This window comes from Ambystoma mexicanum, chromosome 12 (genome assembly GCF_040938575.1).
Source record: "Ambystoma mexicanum isolate Mex_15411 chromosome 12, UKY_AmexF1_1, whole genome shotgun sequence".
Lineage (NCBI taxonomy): Eukaryota > Metazoa > Chordata > Amphibia > Caudata > Ambystomatidae > Ambystoma > Ambystoma mexicanum.
This window is the reverse complement of record NC_090936.1, coordinates 768088384-768109274: the sequence shown is the minus strand read 5'-3', so window position 1 is coordinate 768109274 and position 20891 is coordinate 768088384. Positions and strand designations below refer to the sequence as shown.

The window sequence follows — 20891 nt, the reverse complement described above, 5'->3', positions numbered from 1 at the left end:
CTGAAACGGCGATAAGGATCCCCGTCTTGTCGGTATTCAAAGCCATGGAATTCTGAATCATCCAAGTGTGAATGAGGGTGTAGATAGCATTGATAGCATTAGAATCAGCTGAGTATATACCTGACAATTCAAGGATGACCTGGGTGTCATCAGCATAATTGGTATACAAGACACCAAGGTCATCAATCAGCAGAAGCAAAGGAAGGATGTAGATGTTGAAAAGTGTTGGAGATAGTGAGGAACAAGAAAAAATGGGATGAAAACATCCCATTATATCTGGCGCTCTCAGTTGGCTCAACACGAGCATTACAAGGTTTTAGCTTTTGTGTAAAAAAATGTTCATATATCATTCCATTTCCATCATCTCTTTTACTTTAGAGTACTGTCAAGAAACATATGAGGTCGTCCCAAAATCATAGGCAAGAATTTCTGTGTAAAATCCAGGAGATGTTTATTCACATTCCTGTTGTTTAACTTCAGGCAGTCATTTAAGCAAAAAAGGTCTGTAATTTTCAAAACAAAGCCTATGCATTTCGGTGTGTATCACACCATCTTCAGGGCTATAACAACCTTTTTAGACAAATATATTTAACCAAACATGTTATCACCACATGTCAGGAAATTATAATATAATATTGCAATACATACCCATTCCAGAAGTCCACCCAATCATCACAAAAGGAGAAAAAAAGAGTCACAATCACCATTTAGCAATTATTCAATTTTTGTGTCGTACAAAATATCTCCAAACTTAACCGTGCATTAAAAGAAACATACCTTTCTAGGTTTGTGAGTCACTTAGACTGCCAAATATATCTTTAGATCGCGTTACGTGTGTGCCAAAGGTTCCTGCCTAAAAAATGTGAGTTTGGAACAGTAATCAGATCATGAATGCGTGCAGTGAATACAATTCAGAGCTGTATAACTTCTCGTTGATCTTACTTTCGTTTGTGATGAGTGCCGGCAAAGAAAGTAAAGCCGCAAGCACGCGTGGCCCAGGATTGTGTTTATGCGGTGCCATGGGAACAAAAATGGCATTGCGCTACTGCTCAGAGGAGCTGCAGCACGTATGCCTTACGTCCCACCCCTCTTGTCTGGGGGCCGGGGCGGTCCCCATGGCAACCTTACGGATATTCAATACAGTACAATAGTAGCATGATTAGCTAATTCTGCCGTTAAATTATAGCATGTGATTATTGGAATTATACCAGGTTGCCACCACGCGCCTTACACTCATGTAAATAACGAATTGGTTATGCATAAAATGCGTTACCGAATCCTAGTTATGAGCATCTAGTTACCACTCTGCGTGACAGAGGTAATGTTGTATCTTATACACGTTAAACTAGAGATAATATAGTTTGCCCGTTGCCTTGTACTGTATCTGCTACCTATTCATAAATATGAACATCTGGTTACCACTCAACGTGACAGAAGTAATGTGGTGTCTTGAGCACATCTACTGTGCGCATTGCACTGTGTTAGCTCGGGTAGCAATATCATAGGATTCACGAGACATAGTTACAGGCATCTATTTACAGCTCATCGTAGTGCATATGACTCATTATGCGTTGTGGAAAACTATGTGAACCAACTCTAATAAGGTGGTGGAAATGTGATGTTCCTAGATGTACTGGAATATATACAATTTGTTCATAGAGATAAATATGAATTATGACGCATGTAAGCAATACATCAAGTGCATCCCTTTCCTCCATTTGTGAGACAACTTATGGGTTCAGCCCCTATTTCTGTATGTTTACGAAATTACATAAGTTGCATCACCTGTTTGGTCTTCATGCTACTATTGTATTGTATTCAATACATGTAGGGTTGCCATGGGGTCTGCCCCGCCCCCCAGACAAGAGGGGTGGGACGTAAGGCGTACGTGCTGCAGCTCCTCTGAGCCATAGCGCGACGCCATTTTTGTTCCTATGGCAACGTATACAAACAATCCTCAGCCGCGCGTGCTCGCCGTGTTACTTTCTTTGCCGGCACTGATCGCAAATGAAGGTAAGATCAACGGGAAGTTATGCAGCTCTGAATTGTATTCACTGCATGCATTCATGATCTGATTACTGTTCCAAACTCACATTTTTTTAGGCACGAACCTTTGGCACCCACGTAATGCGATCTAAAGTTATATTTGGCAGTCTAAGTGACTCACAAACCTAGAAAGGTATGTTTCTTTTAATGCACGGTTAAGTTTGGAGATATTTTGTACGACACAAAAATTGAATAATTGCTAAATGGTGATTATGACTCTTTTTTCTCCTTTTGTGATGATTGGGTGGACTTCTGGAATGGGTATGTATTGCAATATTATATTATAATTTCCTGACATGTGATGTTAAATGTATTTGTCTAAAAAGGTCGTTGTAGCCCTGAAGATGGTGTGATACACACCAAAATGCATTGGCTTTGTTTTGAAAATCACAGACCTTTTTTGCTTAAATGACTGCCTGAATTTAAACAACAGGAATGTGAATAAACATCTCCTGGATTTTACACAGAAATTCTTGCCTATGATTTTGGGACGACCTCATATGTTTCTTGACAGTTCTCTAAAGTAAACGAGATGATGGAAATGGAATGATATATGAGAAAAAATGTACACAAAACCAAAAAACTTGTTATGCTCGTGTTGAGCCAACTGAGAGCTCCAGATATAATGGGATGTTTTCATCCCATTTTTTCTTGTTTAGTGTGATTTTTTTTAGATCCATGTGTCATAGGAACTTATTATCTGGCAGCACCAGGCTAAAATAGAATTTTTTTAATTGATTCAATTAAGGAATGAGAAGAATTTGGAGATACCAATACAAGGTGGTGCCCACCTCCCTACTTCACTTGGAAATAGTGAGGCACCCTGAGGAACACCCTGTGTGATAAGAGTAGGGACAGATGTAGCACTGTGTATTGCAACACGAGCATTACGAAGGCCAAGAAAAAAGACCAACCATTGTGTAGTTAGGTCAGTGCAGCCTACCAAGGATTGAAGTCTGGCTGCCAGTAGTTTGTGGTCGACCAAATCGAACGTGGGTGAAAGATCCAGCAGCATGTGGCGTGCTGGATGACCGCGATCGATTATGGCTGCCAAGTTGGACTTTAGATCCAGCATGGCTGTCTCTGTGCCATGCCGGGCACGATAGCCTGATTGGCGTGGCCCCAAGATGGAATTATCCTCAATAAATCCTTGTAGTTGAAGGTAGACTACCCGATCCATCACCTTAAGCAGGAATGGAATGATTGTGGTAGGGCGATAATGTTTAGCTAGAAGCGGATCAAGGTTGTCCTTCTTAAGAAGCAGTGTAATCCAAGCTTCTTTAAGATCAGTAGGTACCGACCCTCAAGAAAAGACTGATTAATCAACTTAGTCACCCAGGGACCAATATTATCAAGGCACTTAACCAAGAGTTTGGCTGGACAAGCATCACAAGCATTTCTGTTTGTCCCCCCGCCTGGGCATGAGCCCCTCTTAACCTCACCCTGCTGCAGGAGCAGGGAGGGCCCCAGGAACAGCATGTCTACAGAGCAGCATCTGCGTTGCAGGCTCAGCATGACGCGCGCTCCCTCCGTGTTAACATCCACACAGAGGTGCGCTGCATCGTGTATTGTGGTGCCTGATTTGTACGAATTGGCCTGCACAACCCACTCTGATGTAGCTGTGAGTATCTTTTCAGCCCTACTGCCATGCCGAGCCCACACGAAGCGACCCGCTCCCTAAGATGGCCGCCACATGACTCACCAACATTTTGTTTATTCTGGTTGCCTAGCAACCATCACAGAAAAGTATTTATCCAATACCAGGCGACCGGAGGCAAAAGCCACCCTACCTGACTAAGGCCTAGTGAACAAGGCCAACCCCTGTCTGTGCATGTCGGTGCTAGGAGGGTCAAAGGGAATAACCTTCTCCACCTGGGTAAGAAGCCCCCTAACTCGTGTTGTCTGCTCTTTCAGCTAAGTCCCAAGCCGTTAACTCGGAAATGTGACCTCATACTATATAGCATTGTAGACGCTCTACATTTCCGCTGCAACATCTCGCCAAGTGTATAACAAGATCCCTCTTTCCTAATGACTATCACCAGTGTATTGTTTGCACACTCCCTGTCCACTTGCATACGCTGTCTTGGTGCTCAATTGCACTGCTAAATATTGTTTGTTTGCACTGTCCTGGCGTTCAACTATATTGCCTAATCTAGCTTATATGCACTGTCTTGGCGCACGCTCATGTGCATTGCTAAACACAGACTGAATGCACCGTCTTGGTGCATGCATAGTCGAATGGCTAAAATAGATTCCTACTCAATTGCCTAGCAAATGATGATGTTACATCCCCGTTGTAGTAGTTACAGTAGCTACAAGTTTCAAGCTAGACTATTCCCGGTTTGTGATGCCTTTTACAGTAAAATTGAACTAGCCTATCCTAGTAACTGTGCTTCTTCTACCCTCGGTTGTAATTCAACTTAGCCTTTCCTAGCTAACTTGCATTTTTACCTGTTGTCCCACCCGTGCATCAGGCCGTGTTATATCTATCCTGCCTTTCACTTACCGGTGCTCTAACTAGTCACTCTGACTGCCGCCCTCATGGCAGCCTTCCATAGACTCACCTTCACTATGGCCTCTATCCTTCCCTTAGTCCATACCATTTCGCCCACCAACTTCCTCCCACCACTCCAGTCTGTTAAGAACGTCACACCTGTCAGTGTCTACTACCCCAGGGACACCTCCTTGACCAAACTAAGCCCCTTAGACTGGATCCAATGCTTCACCACTCCCCCTACACCATTGATACTGTGCCCCACAGTTATGAGGAACAAGAGACTAGCATCTAGATTCAGCACCCTTACTTCCTACACTAGTTGGGATACCCGCTCACTTACCTCCAAAGTAAATAAGCCCTCGTCTACCACTCATTCGGCAGTACCTGCAGAGATACTCAAACCACCCACTCACACTACCACCCCCACTATGGAATCACCATGCACTACCTCACAAAACCCACTTGAATCTCCTCCCACAGCAAAGACACCCTCCATTTAAGGTGCACTGATCAATGCATGGTCCTTAGTTGCCCACACACTTGATATTGCAGACCTCCTCTCTGAAAACGGCCTGGACTTTCTCGTTGTTACAGAAACTTGGCTGCACCAAGCTGCAGGCTCGCACTCTCCTTAGCCCTCCCAGAGGGTTATACCATCACTAGAGTTGACAGAAACTCAGGCAGAGGCGGAGGTCTCGCCTTTACAGCAAAAACTTACCTGGGCCTTAGAGATACCACTCTATCGAGCCTACCATCTGCTGAACACCTCTCAGTTAAACTCCAACAGTCACCAAAACCATCCTCGTTCATCTTATCTACTGCCCCCCAGGTCCCATCTCCTCCTTCAAGGAAGACATCACAGGCCTCTTAACATCCAATGTAAAACCTGGCTCCAAAATTGTACTTCTTGAATACCTCAACCTGGGGTTCCATGACCCTAATGACACTAATGCACAAGCCCTCGAAAATTCTATCTCCCAGCTCGGCTTTAAACTCCGGATCACAGAACCCACACACGTCAAGGGATATACGTTAGATTGGCTGTCTGATCTCAAATGCTTAATTACTATTCTTCAGAACAAACCCAATGCTTGGTTAGATCACCACTACATATCATTTGCCATCCAAGGGACCTCTCCCCAAGCCCTATTATCACCCCCCGTCTCTCTCAAGGAACTCTCGCAACATAACACTACACAATCTATGCCCGCTAATTAATGACATTCTGGACGTCTCCAATCACAACAACCTAGACCCCTCAAACCTAGTGGACATCTATAACAACACCTTGGAGTCAGCCCTAAACACTGTCACACTACTCAAACTAAAAAAGGCTAAACCGACCACCCACCTCAACAACTGGTTCACTCCAGAGCTAAAAATCCTGAGGAATAAAAAAAGAGTGACAGAATCTACCTGGTGTAAACCCCCAATATCCATAACAAAGCACTGTTCACCACAGCAGCCGCTTCCTACAAAACAGCCATTCTCACTACCAAAAAAGAAACCTATAACAACAAAATCCTTAACGCTAGATTGAGAACTAAAGAATTTTTCAGCATCCTAAGGGAACTGGAATCTCCAGCTCCGCCTACAGAGGCCTGTACTAAGGACGCAGCTTGGTGTACCAATATAGAACAAGACTTAGCAGACAAAATAACCTCCCTCCAAACTAAAAGAGAAGCCAAAAAGGTTAGCCTTTCAAACACACCCACGCACTCCACTGTGCATCAACTCCCACACTGCCCGCAATTCACATTCTCTCCGGTCACTCCTAAAGATGTGGAGGATATCATTAGAGGTCTAAAGCCCTCTAGATGTCAAGGAGACACATGCCCGGCTCCTTACCATCAAGGAAGGTGCGAAAGAGTTGCCCCTTTCATCGCTTCAGTTTTCAATTCATCCTTCAAGGCCAGCCTCGTCCCCAACAACCTCAAAGAGGCCTGGGTCATGCCCCCTTTAAAAAAAAAAAAAAACACCCTAGACCCCAATATCCCAACAAACTACAGGACAATCACAACCGTCCCCTTCCTTCTGAAAATTCTGGACATATCTGCAAATCCAGAAACATCTGGAGGAAAACAATTTACTCTGTCTCTGGCAATCCGGATTCCGGCCTAGACATGGCACAGAGACAGCTCTTCTGGATCTGAAAACACAGTTGGAAGAGGCGAAAGACAAAGGCAAATTGGCCATGCTCCTATTGCTAAATCTTTCAGCCGCTTTTGATCTGGTAGACCACCAGATCCTTACTTAACACCTAACCACAGCAGCGGTCCTCTCTTCCAATGCATCCAATTGCATTAAGTCCTTCTTATCCAACCGCACTACTAGAGTCTTCTCACCCACCGCCTCAGCAGGCCCGATTCCAATCTACTGTGGAGTCCCCCAAGGCTCTTGCGTCTTGCCAACGCTATACAATATTTTTACAAATCTCCTATTCGACCGCCTCAACAACATGGGTGTCATCTACACGAACTACGCGAATGACACCCAGGTTCTCATCACGCTATATGGCTGCTATGAAGCAGACTCTAAACTAATTAATGACATCTACTTGGAAATTCAGGCATGGATGGCTGACCACAGCCTCTGCCTTAATGATGAAAAAAAAACAAGCTTCTGATTGTCGGCACGCAACAAGTTTGACCAGCAGTATATGTCCTTTAACATCGACGGGAACCAGATCAAAGTTGCAAAGGAGATAAAAACTCTTGAAGCATATCTCGACTCCACCTTGTCCCTAAAGAAACATGTGAGCTTTATCACATCTTCGGCAGCCGACACCAACAAGCTTATCGATGCTTGCAAACTCTACCTATCCCCATAGGCTGCATGACACTAGCGAGAGCGTTAGCACTCTCTAAAATAGATTATTGCAACACACTATTCCTAGGCTCCTCTGCACAGAACCACAATAGACTTCAAGTCTTACAGAACAACTCCTTAATATCAGCATTAAACATTCCCAGATCCAGCCACATGTCCAATCTTAGGCAGCAATCCAACTGGCTCCCAGTGCGTGATAGAATCTCACTCTGCGCTCTGGCAATTACCCACAAATCTAACACTGCCCCCAAATAATTATCAGACAATTTCTCCAAATACCAACCAACCCGACCCACCAGATCCTCCCAAGCACACCTCCTCCTAGTTCCCAGATTCAACCAAAAAATGGCAGGTGGAGCTAACTTCCCTGTCCAAGCGGCTAAATCTTGGATTGCCCTTCCCTCTTCCATTAGAATGGAAGCATCCTTGAGTGTATTCAAAACTAGAGTAAAATCCTGGGTCACTGACAAGTCCAATATATAGGCCGATAGCTTCCTCTGGACCTGTATCCTGCTGTCACTGTTCGACTTGCCATGCCCTCTCTGTACCATTTGTCTCCTAGACCTATCTGTAACGTTGGTCGACCAACATATTGATGTACCTGTTTATGTGTGCTTGTGTATGTAACCTATTTTATGCCTGTAAACATGTTAACCTCTCCAGAGCCCAGTTACCTCAGGGTTAGGTGCACGATACAAATAACAAACAAATACAAACAAATACAAATAAAAATCCCCCTTGCATGATGTTAGCTTCATGTCGAGAATCATTTTAGTTACTGCAGCCACTGTGCAGGGAGTGAAAGAAAAAGACTAATTGTGGACTGGGACTTCTGGAGTAGCGTCGGATGAGTCTGGTATCGACTGTACCAATGTTGGTAAGGTAGTCTTAGAGCTAAGATGTTGAGGGGAAGAAGTGGTGTTGGAAGAGCTGGATACTTGTGATGATACAGCAACAGAGGCAGCCTGCATGATATTGGTCTGTGATGAGGCATTGGCCTCCAGATGAGAGGCGATTTCTGCAGAAAAAGTGTCATGTATCGTTTGACACCATGTAGCATCTTGTGGTGCCTTGACGTTAGTCCTTGTATTGGAGTTAAAATCCCAAAGGATAGAGAAAAGCTCTTTAGAGCTGGATTTGGCTTCAACAATTTGTTTGTTGTACTAAGATGATTTGGCAAGAATGACTGCAGCCTTACATTTTTTAAAAGCACATTTATACTTGGCCAGGTGTGCTGGAGATGGTTCCTTCCGCCATGCACGCTCTGCAGCTAGCACACGCAAGCTGGTACCACAGGTGCTGGACGGTTGGACTTGACCATGCCTCCTCATCCAATTAGCCCATCATCCATCTTCACTCCTGCTGTCTGCCAAGCAAATTAGACTTTGAACTCGGCCTTGCAAGTATCACTGTGCCTGAGAATAGAAGGCAGTGTGAGCATGGTCTTATCTTCGAGTCTCGGTGTAGCTTGCCCAAAGTCTATTTTCATCTTGACCATGTGACAGGAAACCATGTCTTGATCTCCTTCTTTGCATTTAACACTATTAAATGAATAAAAGCTGGCACCTATACTGTTTTTCCATTGCACCTCAACAGGAGCTCACCTCGCTTCTCACGTTCATTGTATCTTCTCGAACAGATAACCAGTTTCTTGGCTGCCCCAACTCTTGACACTAGGCCAGACAACCTTTCTCAAATCTTCCCTCGTCATCAGCGTCATCAGCTGTTTTCGTCTACTGTGCCACACTTTCAGCCCTTCTGTTCATGGGGTCTTAGTTTGCTAAAATCCGTTGTGGAACATCCAGATTCTATACACATATATATATATATATATATTGGCGGCACCGCCTGCAGTCTATTCACTAGCCAGCCTTATGATTACTTAGTCTACTTGTGTTTCAGCATCTGCACAGTTATAAAACGACTTTGCATTTTCTTCAGTGCTTTCCGCACATACAATCTTTATTCTGCACATGAAATGTTCAATTATTTACTTCGCCATCAGATTCTATAAGGTCTATATACTCTCTTCATTGGCATCTCTTCTGGGTGCTTCATTTCTGTTTCATTAGACGTTACCAGTCTTCTCTTTCATTCATCTTCACACTACTTCCAGAACCTCCTTTAAAAGACTCTAATTTCTCTGCGGGTTCATCATATAGGGTTTTCTTAATGGATACCTTGTTTCAAGGACTCTCTGTGGTATAGGGACCATTATTGGTGCTGTACATGTCGCAATTTCTAGTTTGCAACATATAGGAAAATGGGGGAGGGACGTCCGATAGATGCTCTTGGCTCCTCCTCTACACTCACCTCTCTGGTTGATTCAGCAACCACTCTCTTATGAGTCTTCACATCTAGACATCCTCGTCTGAAAAAGTGCTTCTTTAGAGTACATATCTTCATTACTCCTTTCAGAGATCCTGAAGATTTCACATGGTCATCAACACTCCAGACCATGTGACTACATTGTCCATTTGGCTGCATTAGGTCCATCTTCCCACATACTTCTTGTGGTTTCTTGGATACAGGAACTTCATTCCCCCAGGTGCTAGAATACTTGCTTCTATATACTTTCTGATTTCCTTATCTGTCAGCTCTTTGGGTCCAAACCGTGACTAGACATTGATCAAGATCTTCATTCCTACTGCTTTCTTTGCTGTTTTCGTACACTGTGTGATTATTATTCTGATCACACAGAATCCAAACATGATCATCACCAACAATGCTCTGAGGAACATGAAATTATTCGCCATTGATTGTGGCACCGACTAGAAGATCGATGCAAACCAGTTTTCATCTGCAATAACTTCTACTTTGTCTTCCAACTTGATGTACAAGTTTGTCAGCATCGTTATGGCCTCTGTCAAGGCCTCATTCTCCTCATCATGAGAAGGTTTGAATGTGCAACATGATTCTTAGATTTTGGCACAAACACCTCCATCTATAGCTGTAATCATATCCAAGACATATCTATTTGGCAGGGTGATCAGTCTTATGGCTCTCAATTCTTCATTGAATCCCTTTATGGTAGTGTTGATCATTTGCAAGAGCTCCCATCTGGTAATCTGTAACCATTTGGCATTCTAGCGAGAAGGGGACATAGGCTACCCCACCTGTCTGTCACTGGCTGGTAGTGGATACTACTAAACTAAACTAGTATATTCCCTCATGACCTACGCCCCCCGAAATAAAACAGAGGGTCTTCATCCCACTATATAAAATACCATTTGGCATTTGCCATCGTCTGGATCCCTGGCATGAAGATTGTCGCAAAAACTGCTGAAGTCTGACTGAAGAACCTGTGTTCATACGGAATGGAATCAAAGGCTTCTATTGATTTAGCTGAAAAGTAGTTCTCCTTCTTTGTTCAACTTATCTCCCTTTTCTCAGGTGATCATCTGCTTTTGGAAACTCTCCAATATTCAGATCACTTTTCAGAATCTCCAATGCTGGAACATGAACGATCACTTTAGAACACAGCCCTTCCCAGTCCTTGGGCAACTTCATGTATGCTCTGTATCCACAGGCCCAGTAGTGGTCCATTATCACTACTGTTCCATCCTTATTTCCTTGTAAATCAAAAAAATCTGATTGCACTGCTGGTTCATTCCAACCTTTCTTGTGCCATTGTTTCTGAAACATAGTTCTGCACTGGCCAGAGGCACTATCTGCAGCAGGCCTGCTTTATCATCAACCCATGCCAGCAACTTTACAATCTTCGGCCAATGCTGTTGCATTCTTTCTCTGCAGTTTTTATAACTGGCTCATAGTATCCTGTAAGTGCTTGCGCCTTATACACAATGAGTCCTTCCTCCCATCCATCTGGAGAAAGTACCGTTCCCTTGATTTGCAGCTGACCTCTCTGCTTGCATCTTTGTATTTCTTCAAAGTTCTTTCCTTGACAATTGAGGTATTTGTTTATTTCCCATCTGATTCCTGGTCCCTTCATTCCAGGCTGTTCATATCTTATCACATATCTTATCACATGGTCTCTGGTTTGTGCTCTCGCTCTTGTCTTCAAATCTTGCACATAATCATCTTCTTCTGGAGGTGTCCATTCAGTCACCGATTCCAAGGATGCTGTTCCACCCTGGAACTGACCTCTCGTATGACAGTGAAGGTGTGTCAGGCAGTGAGCTTTCTGGCTTCTATTTCTATAGCTATGAATATCTTTGAATTCCCCATAGCATAAGGTAGGAGAGCACAAACATAGAAACTCTCCTTGGATGTCTTTTCCCACCTCTTTCATGTGCTGATACCACATGTTATTCCCCAAATGTGCTGTACTGTCTAGATCATTATTTAACTCATAATCATCCTCTCTTGTGCTTCTGTGTCTCCCTCTGGCAAGGAGGGTGCATGCATAATGCTCATTAAGTACATCAATAAAGGTCCTTCCTACAGATGGAATCTTAGGAACACTTGTCAGGGAAATGGGTGATCTTACCCGTGTCATTGGTGTAGGGATAATCACAAATGGTCTTGGTCTTTCTGCAACAGATAAGGCTGCATAAGTGATTAGAGTGGGAAAAATCAAAGGGACTTCTACCTTACTTGGGCCAAGGAAATAGACAGTATGGATTAGAAAAATCAGAAAAACAATAATACATGTTGAGCATGCATATATTATGCACCAATATGTCAGTCCCCACCATTCACGATTCTCAACACGTCGTTGAGTTTGTTCACTTTCTGAAACTGTACCACTCCCAACATTCCTCACAGTGCCTGTGAACTGCTTTAAGGAAAAAACCTTTTTAATCAGGCAACCTTGGTAAATGATCATGTAATTGCAGGATCTGTTCAACTATCGCCACAAGTAACCTCCAAATTGCAGGGACATTTTTAGGATCTTGCAGAAAAACACATATATTAGTACTACACTCAACTGCTCTAGATCAGACCATCTCACTTCCTTGTCTGACTGCAGACATCCCTCGTGCTGGCATGCACCCCCTGCCTCCTCCCCAAGGAAGGTTTCTCTCTCTTCGTCTGACAGATCTAGTCCCCAACTAGTATGGCTTTCGTCCCCATCACCCTTATTTAAAGTCAGCCTGTCTAAGAATAAGGCTCTATGATCGAGACTGAACAGGTCTCTTTCTTGCTTTGTGATTGAAGGATCAGGGATTGTTCTCCCTTCCCTCGGCTTCCCAATTTTCTACTTTTCCTTAAGTCTTGATAGGCTTTATAGATATTCTCATCCATGCTCCCTATGTCAAAATTCTGCTCTAGGGTTATCCTAGATGGTCCTGACGTTGCTCCCTGTGACGGGAGCAGCTCCTCTATATTGCCTCATGATATTACTGGACTCTGTTCCATTAACTCTTTCTGAATGCGATCAATATCGCGTTCCCTTTGTCTCCTTTTTTCACTCAATTTCTTTGTCTAATTCCCTTCGCTTTCTTGCTTCCCGTCTAACCCTTTCCTCTTCTTGTCTTTTCTCTTCCCTTCTTTCATTTGGTCTACAATCTACTTCTTCTTCCCTTCGTCTTTGTATTCTTCCATCCCTTAATTTCTGTGCTTCCTCCTCTTCTCTCTTCTTTTCTTGCCTATCTCATTCTTCGATTGCTCTCTGCCTGTTATCATACTTCCTTTGCTCTTCTGCCCTTTCTTCCTTTCTTTGCTGTTCTTCCTGATATATCTGTTCTCATTTCTGCCTATTCTTTCTCTTGTGCTCATTTTCAGTCAACTTTTTTTCCTGTTCCCTTTCTTTTCTATACTGTTCGTCTTGATCTTCCCTTTGCCTAACTTCCTCAATACTTTTCCCATCGAGCTTGAGCAATATCTGTCTACCCATCTATTCCTTCTCTGTGAGTGTTAGCTCGTCAGCTTTATCCTTTTCCCCTTTCAATCTCTTAATCTCTCATTCTATGTCTGCTGATATATTCAGTCGTTCACTTTTCTCATCCTTGTCCTGTAAGACCTTAAAGATCTCCCTCTTTCTTTTAGTCTCTTCTGGTTTATCGTCACTGCTGTAGGCAGGCGGTTCATATGTCGGATTAGTAAATCCTGTTGCCACTTTTAGTTCCTTTAACAGATACAATCCTACATCTTCTGTACTGTCGCTGTTTACTTCAGGCGAGGTAAGGGGAGATTAAGACTCAACACCTTTCTCCCTACACTGATTAAGCATCCAATCCTCAGGAGGCGGATGCTCCAGCTCTTCCTGGTACATTTTCCAGAGCTCTAAAATATCTAACCTCTTTTCCAATTTCTTCCCTGTGTACGCAGCGAGGAAATATGTGTTTACGTGTTGCAAAACCTCCTTTGACAACGATCCCCCTTGTGGCCATGGCATGAACATTTTGCCTGTTGTGCCCTTTACCCACTCTGCACTATACTGTCTGAGCTTAGGTGCATGTGTTGGCAGTGTCTTGCACACATGCATCAGTGGAGAAACCTCCCCCATTGTGACAAGTCTCAATTGACTGTCAATATTTACTGATATTTACACAGATACATTTCAGAAAAACAACAAATATGAGCGCGCTTCAACACTCGCCACTCAAAGCCTCGACTTCTCAATATCTCTATCTGTTCAGTTGGTGCCGGCAATGACTTAAAAATAGTTAGTACCCGGTGAGGACACAATCCGAATTAAACAACCATTCTGATTGGCCCTCGCTAAGGCATTACCCGGCCGGGAATCCCTCAGCAGGGATCCAATGGCCATTGTACATGGCGGGGGACGTGGCTACCACTCAGCCAATGAGGAGGCCCGCTCCGAGCCTCCCCACAGCTGAGAGGCTGCCTTCGCCCCCCACCGGGGACTCAGGTTAGTCTTTTTTTTTGTTTTGTTTTCCCTTTCCTCCCTCCTCCCTTCCCTCCCCACCCACTTACCTTCTGCCTCCTTTGTCCCCGATGGGGGACAATGGCAGCCCCCAGCCATGTGGAGGCTCTGAGCGGGGCCATCCCCGCTCCGCACCTCCACACGGCTGGAGGCTTCCATCGTCCCCCCGGGACGGAGGTAGGTTTTTTTTTGCTTCTTCTCCTCTCCCCGATCCCAACACCACTTACCTTTTTCACCTTTCTTTTTGGGAGTGGATGTGCTGGGAACACTTTGTTTCCAGCGCATCTGCTCCCGATGGCCCTCATGGAAAGGGAAAACGGACTCCATTTTCCCTTTGCCGGTGGCCATTTTCTTGGATGCTTTTTTTTTTTTTCTTTCTGTCCCGAAACGTTTTGCGACAGAAAAAAATGCTTTTAGTTCCCCGGTCACGCAAATATTGTGGGCTGGGCTACTAAAAACAATATGACCTTCGCGGCGGGGGCATTACTGACTCAGGTGCAGGATATATTGACCCACTCAACAGTATTTCCCCACATCAGCAATTTGCATTTGCGCAGAAACAGCAAAATGGCTGCGCTGGCTCCTGTGAGCGCCATGGCCTAAAAACTGCATTTTGCAGCAACAAAAAGATGGCTGCACCTTCTTGCCAAGCATACATTGGGCAGGATGAAACAAGGGGACACACTGAAGGAGCGTGCTATTGTGTTCTGACATATACAACAGGAAGAAAGTGAAAAGGCAGCACTGCTTAGCTGAAAACCCCAAAATCCCCATTGAAAAAGAAACGTTTTCACCTTTAAAAAAAATGCTGCTTTGATGCTAATTCATCTTTTCTTTCTTAATCCACTGCCATGCCCATGATATCTCATTGTGCTTCAGCCAGACCAGGCATGATTTCTGAATGACAAGCCCTGACAAACCAACTTTGAGAAAATGAACAAGGAGCTTCACTTTTCCCGCAATGGAAAACGTGTTCATTTCTTTACAAATGTATCAAAGCTCAGTAGTTCAAAAGAGACTCCAGCTATCGGAGCCATGTCAGTTTCAATGCATCTGTGCATCAGACAAAACCCCTGCACTCAGGAAAATAACCATGGCTGTAGGACAGAGTGGGAATCTGATGGAGATGCAAAAGAATGTAAAAAGAAATGCCAGCTGTGCACCACGTGTACAAAACTAAAGGAGAAAAAAGCCCATTTAAAACGTAACTGTTGAATGAAAGCCTGCCATTACCTAGCAATGTGAAAGGGTTTTGTTGCTGGTGGTAATACACACATGGGCTATTCTATTCCACAGGGTTGTTTTAATTCAGGACCAAATATCAGAAAATAAAGGTTTTAAACCGCCTTGGCTGGATTTGCAAGCTGTCGAAAACAGGTTATTCCAGTTGGCAGAGTTAAAGCTTCACCCTAGGAAGGGAGCCACAGCATCAACTCTCAGCAGAGACTAAGATTTAGTCTGGGCTGAACCCACTGACAATGAAACTTCCAGTAAAAGGAAGTGGTACGTGGGGAGGGAGCAATAAACCTTCAATCGAGCTGTAACCCCCACCTTGCTCTGGAGGAAGTGACAGTTGGTATCTGCTGAAGAGAGGAAAACAAAAATGGTCCAGTGACAAAGGATTGCCATTTTCTTCCAGAGACCAATTCATGAATAAACTTTAAGGACTTTTATCTCAGCAGCAAGGCTTTGCAAAAATGTAACAATTTCGTAGTTTAAAGGTGATTTTATGGGCTTTCTTTTAAGACATGGTAGAATTCACTGACAATTTGGGGACAGAAATGGCAAAGTATTGCGGATTACAAGTAAAACATCCATGTTGCAACTGCGAAGATTTGTACATACATCCCCATGATCATCCACAACCATGTATAAAGTTATTGAATTTTGAGTAATATTAATCCCATTGAAAAGCGCAAAAAAGTGGTAGAAGGGCCAAACAAGGTCTCACAAACTGGATGATTGGACTGCCATATGCTGCATAAAATATGTAACCTACTTATTTAAGTGTTTAGATGTTTCCACTGTATGAAGGTGCCATTTAGGGCAAAAATTGATTTTAAGTAAAGTAATAGTGGGAGGTTTTGGACATTGTAAAACTCACATCATAAATCTGACATCATTTTCTGGAAATCCAACCAGCTGAGAGCGAGGCGGCGACTATCACCCTTGTCCAATCCAGTTGTTAGAGGCGTGTTTAGTTAAGCCTGTCCCAGCCATATACTTTGATGATGTCATTATGCACTATAAATAAGAGTCCCTGACAAGACTCTAGACACACACTCTTCCCGAGGTTCCTGTGCTTTGTTCCTGTTAAATTCATCATCCAGATTCCAGATCCCACTTCAAGGCCAAAGCATTGCTAACCCTACTCCAGGGCCCACTGTAAAACCCAAGCAGTGCTGATCCTATTCCCGGCAAGGACTCAATTCTGAAAACCCACTAATCTCCCATTAAAAAGGGGAAAGCTGTGGTATTCTTTTGGGAAGCATCCTGAACCAGCCTGGGTTGCTGCCCCCTAAGTGCATGTCCGCTGCAATCCTGCCATCCAGCTGACCTTTAGTATCCAGTGAACAGAATTGCCATTCCAGAAGTGTCATCCGGTGACCAGAATGGCCCAGCTGTTTTCCTTTGCCAGGCGCGCTGCCGTGTAGTGACCAGAACCATTGACTGTCCATAATCCTAAACTAAAAGTGGACTGTAAGTATCAATCACCACCCCATAGAAATCCATAGTATACCTTGTCTTGCCTTGGTCCATATCTCTCTCTAAGTCATCCTATCCTTATCCTGAAAATCCTTATCCTGATAACTTGTGAAAACTGTCAGAATTATCCCTGCAACCCTGCCCTTGATTTCTAGTGCTAGCACCATCTCTAGTTTCAATTTTGTCTTGTGTAATCCTATGCCATTAGTCATAATTCGAGTGATCAGAATGGTTTCTGCCAGGGTTGGGCGCTGGGGTGACAGGGTTGAAGTCGTGAATCAACGCTGGATCTCCAAATCAGCATATTTCACCCATTTTTATTAAAAACCGTTTGGGTAATTTAAAGCGGGAATTGAAAAAATGCAACTTTACACATGTCATTTTGCTGCAATCTGTTTTAAACTTTCCACTCATTTTCGAACTGTATGCTCTTGGTAATCCATTCTTTGTGATTACTAGTGTCTTTGCATTGTTGCTTTAGTGAGGAATTATATTTGCTTTAAGGTTTTTAACACACATTCATTGTTTATTTGTCCATTTCCGAGTGTCATTTCAAAACATTGCAAGGGGTTTAAAAATCTGTTTTTCTCTCTTATTTGGGAAGGGAAGGTCAGATTTGGATTCCGTTTCCTGTTTCTTATTCCTGATTACCCACTGCTTCTGTTTATCCACTCAGAATTGATTATTTGTGGGTTGAGGGAACATTGCAGGGGGAAATCCTAACTTGGGTGCTATCTTTCCTAAATCAAAAAGTGCTCCTATTCCGCTGTGCTGTGTATATGTTCCACTAGAAAGTTAAACCCAGTGCATTGCTCACATTCTCATTGTAATTATCACCCCATTGGTGATTGGTGATTGCTGCCCCATATTAAAAATATTATGTCTGTAATGCCCCCACCGCACGGGTCATATTGCTTAAATAACAACTTTTTGTCTCTTCTTTAACCTCACAGTTCACTCTCGTTGCTCTTCGACACCTCTTTTCAATTACAAAATACACGAACAGACAGACTAGTCAACTTTTCACATATTCACATATTCACCATACTCCTTTTCTCCTAGCCCCTAAAATATCCCGATTGGAGTTTGAGTAATTCCCTATCAGACACCTGTTTATGTGCCGCCTATTTTCCCCCTTGAGGTTTTGAAATGACTCCTTCTAGACCTGGCTTGAGGTAGGAAACCGGGCTATATGAAACGCTCCTCGTTCAAACGCTCCTCGTTATATACTAAACAAACCCCCGGTACTTTTCTACATTCCCACAATGCCATTCCCTTATTTGGCAGTCCCCTCAATCTACTCAACATTCGTTCTACAGCTCAAGGCCCTCGGTAAAATCTCGCCTCCTCCAACTGACCACCGTCGCCCTCAGTCCACTCAGCGCCTGTGGAAACCAGGAGTGATTTCGTCAAAGAGGGACCCGTCCCACCTGTATCGATTTCCTTGCAAGAGTTCTAAATCGGCCGCTCTTCAGAGGAAACTTTGCGATCCTCTGGCTAGATGGCGGAGGGAGTCCAATTATCTGAAAATTTTGAGACCTACTAATCGATGGGTCTTTTATAAAACCATCCTCCCTCTGCTACCACATGAACCCGTAGGCCCTTTAAGCGAGGTAGTGCTCTATGGGATGGATGGGGATGCAGATTTTACTCTTACACCAATAATAAGATTGACTCAGAAAGTTGGCAAAACATAACTGTTTTTAATTGCAATTGTCTAAAACAGGGAGTACAACGGGCATCAGCGGACGTTCCAGAGCATAATTCTCAACGCATTTCATAAAAAAACATTACTTTTATAGCATAAATTCATCATAAGTGACATCATACTACATGGCAAAATAAGAAAACCTATGTGAGATTATGATAGGCTTAAGGGGAACACCTAGGTATACTTTCTGTGGGGGACAGGATTGTAATTGGGTATCTAAGGTCAGGTGGACAGCTATGCCCACCCCTAGTGCAAGTCATCTTCGCTGTCATGAAATACACGTTTCATTGGCTTTCAAACTATAGGGCTCTTTACTACGTGGCCCTCTATGATTGGTTGGCACGCGTGTACCCTTCTGGAATATTCCACTCGCTAGCAGCACGTAAGCTGGTACCTCAGGTGATGGAGGGTTGGACTTGACCATGCCTCCCCACCCAATAAGCCATCATCCATCACTACTCCTGCTATCTGCCATTCAAAGTAGTCTTTGAACTCGGCCTTGCAAGTATCAGTGCACCTGAGAATAGAAGGGAGTGTGAGCCTGGTCAGCCAATTTCAAGTTCCGTGCCCTCTGAGATGTTTATTTCGCACAGAACAAAACGAAAGAGATCAGAGCCAAAAAAAGGGCTAATAAAAACAGCAATGAATGTCTGATAAAAAGAACTAAGAATCACAAAGGTGAAAAAGTAAATGGAAGATCTGGACTGGATACAAACATCGAACAAAGTATCGGAATTCAAGCTGGTGGCACACCTCTCCCCCTCAGCTAACCGTTTGCATGAAATCAGACAATATTGGGGAAAATTCCCCAATAAACAATTAACGAAAACATTTATGAGGGCAAGGCTAAACATTTTGCCGACTAACGAGATCAGAGCTACAAGGGGGATTTCATCATCCAATATATGTCGCTTTTGGACAAGTCAAAACAAGTGGAAACACTAAGACACTTACTCTTGTCATGTAAGGGACTGACAACTGAAAGATCTGTTCATATGGGACATCTGTTCAAAGATTCGGTAACACTTGAAGAGGAATCTTGGTGGAGATGTCTGATTGAAGGAGAACGCACAAGTGATGTGATAGCAGTCTCACAGTTTTTACAATGCATAGACTTCCACAAACAAAGGTTAAACTGTCAGAGAACCTGACTTAACACCCACTAGAAATTGGTGATAATGACATAACAGCGAGGGAGAATCTTACCTTACCTTATTACGTGAACTTTACTCATTGATGCCCGTTTTGATGTACCTGGTGTTTCGTTTGACATTTTGTACCTTAAAGTTCTTGAAGGATATGTTCTAATTCTTTTAAAAATTGTTTCAATTAAAACAAGTAAATAAAAACAATTTAAAAAAAGAAAAAATAATAATTTTTAAAAAAGAATACGCAATCAACCAAAATACTAGGAAAACATTCTGCAATCAAAAACCTATGCAATGTACCAAAAGAGGATGAGATAATAGACCTCAATGAGAAACACAATGAGATTCACAACAAACAGCAGAAGCTGATAGATGAGTCTTCTGATGCCAAGTCTGGTTTGTCTAAATCTACTCAGACACTAAACAACTCTTTGACACAATATCAACCTGATTTAGCTACAGTCAGTGCTGAAGAACACTCTAACATCTCATCGGTTCACTATGTCTCTGCCTACACAGTTCCTTATGGGAGGTGTAGGCACGAAACTGAGCAAAATGTCAAGTTTCTTTCCCACCATGAGCACAATTTTTTTACGGGGTTACATAGTCTCTGCATCTAACATATTACCTACATCTCATAACCTTGAAACTTCATCAATCCCAAGTAACCGTTTGGCAACCCAGAATCTTTCAAATCTCATAAGGAGCCATTTGAGTGTAAAACAGACCTTACGCCAAACCCTCCACCAATGACTCTGCCATAATCTCAATCCCTCTCCACAAATATAATAGGGTGGGAGAGTGATATTAAAATTAATGACACTAATAGAATCAACAGATCTTATATGCTTGACATATTCAAGCAGATTCCGTATTTCAGATTGTTAACTTCCGATGACATTGACTTGGTGACTTTACCCTTGATCAACAATAAACATATGATTTGTCAGCTTCACTCAGTAATCATAACAAAGCTAATTTGGGAGCAATGAGTAGATCTAATGACGTTGGGATACCAACTCAATCACTTGAAATCAAAGGATGAAGCACAACTATTCATTGAAACCCACAAAGGTGAAGCCATCAGTGAAAATGCAATTCAGACACACGATAACACTGTAGTGGGTCCCAATGTATTGCTGATGACTCAATTATCAACCC

General features: G+C 43.2%; 1 protein-coding gene across 1 annotated transcript in view; it reads left to right on the top strand.

Moving 5' to 3' along the window:
- Window positions 1-1948: 1948 nt before the first annotated feature.
- LOC138514032 (decorin-like) overlaps window positions 1949-20891 on the top strand; it is a 114408-nt gene continuing 95465 nt past the window's right edge. Inside the window, exons 1-2 of the mRNA XM_069629269.1 lie at window positions 1949-2013; window positions 2104-2179. The gene's annotated coding sequence lies outside the window, so the exon portion shown is untranslated. The remainder of the gene's footprint in view (window positions 2014-2103; window positions 2180-20891) is intronic.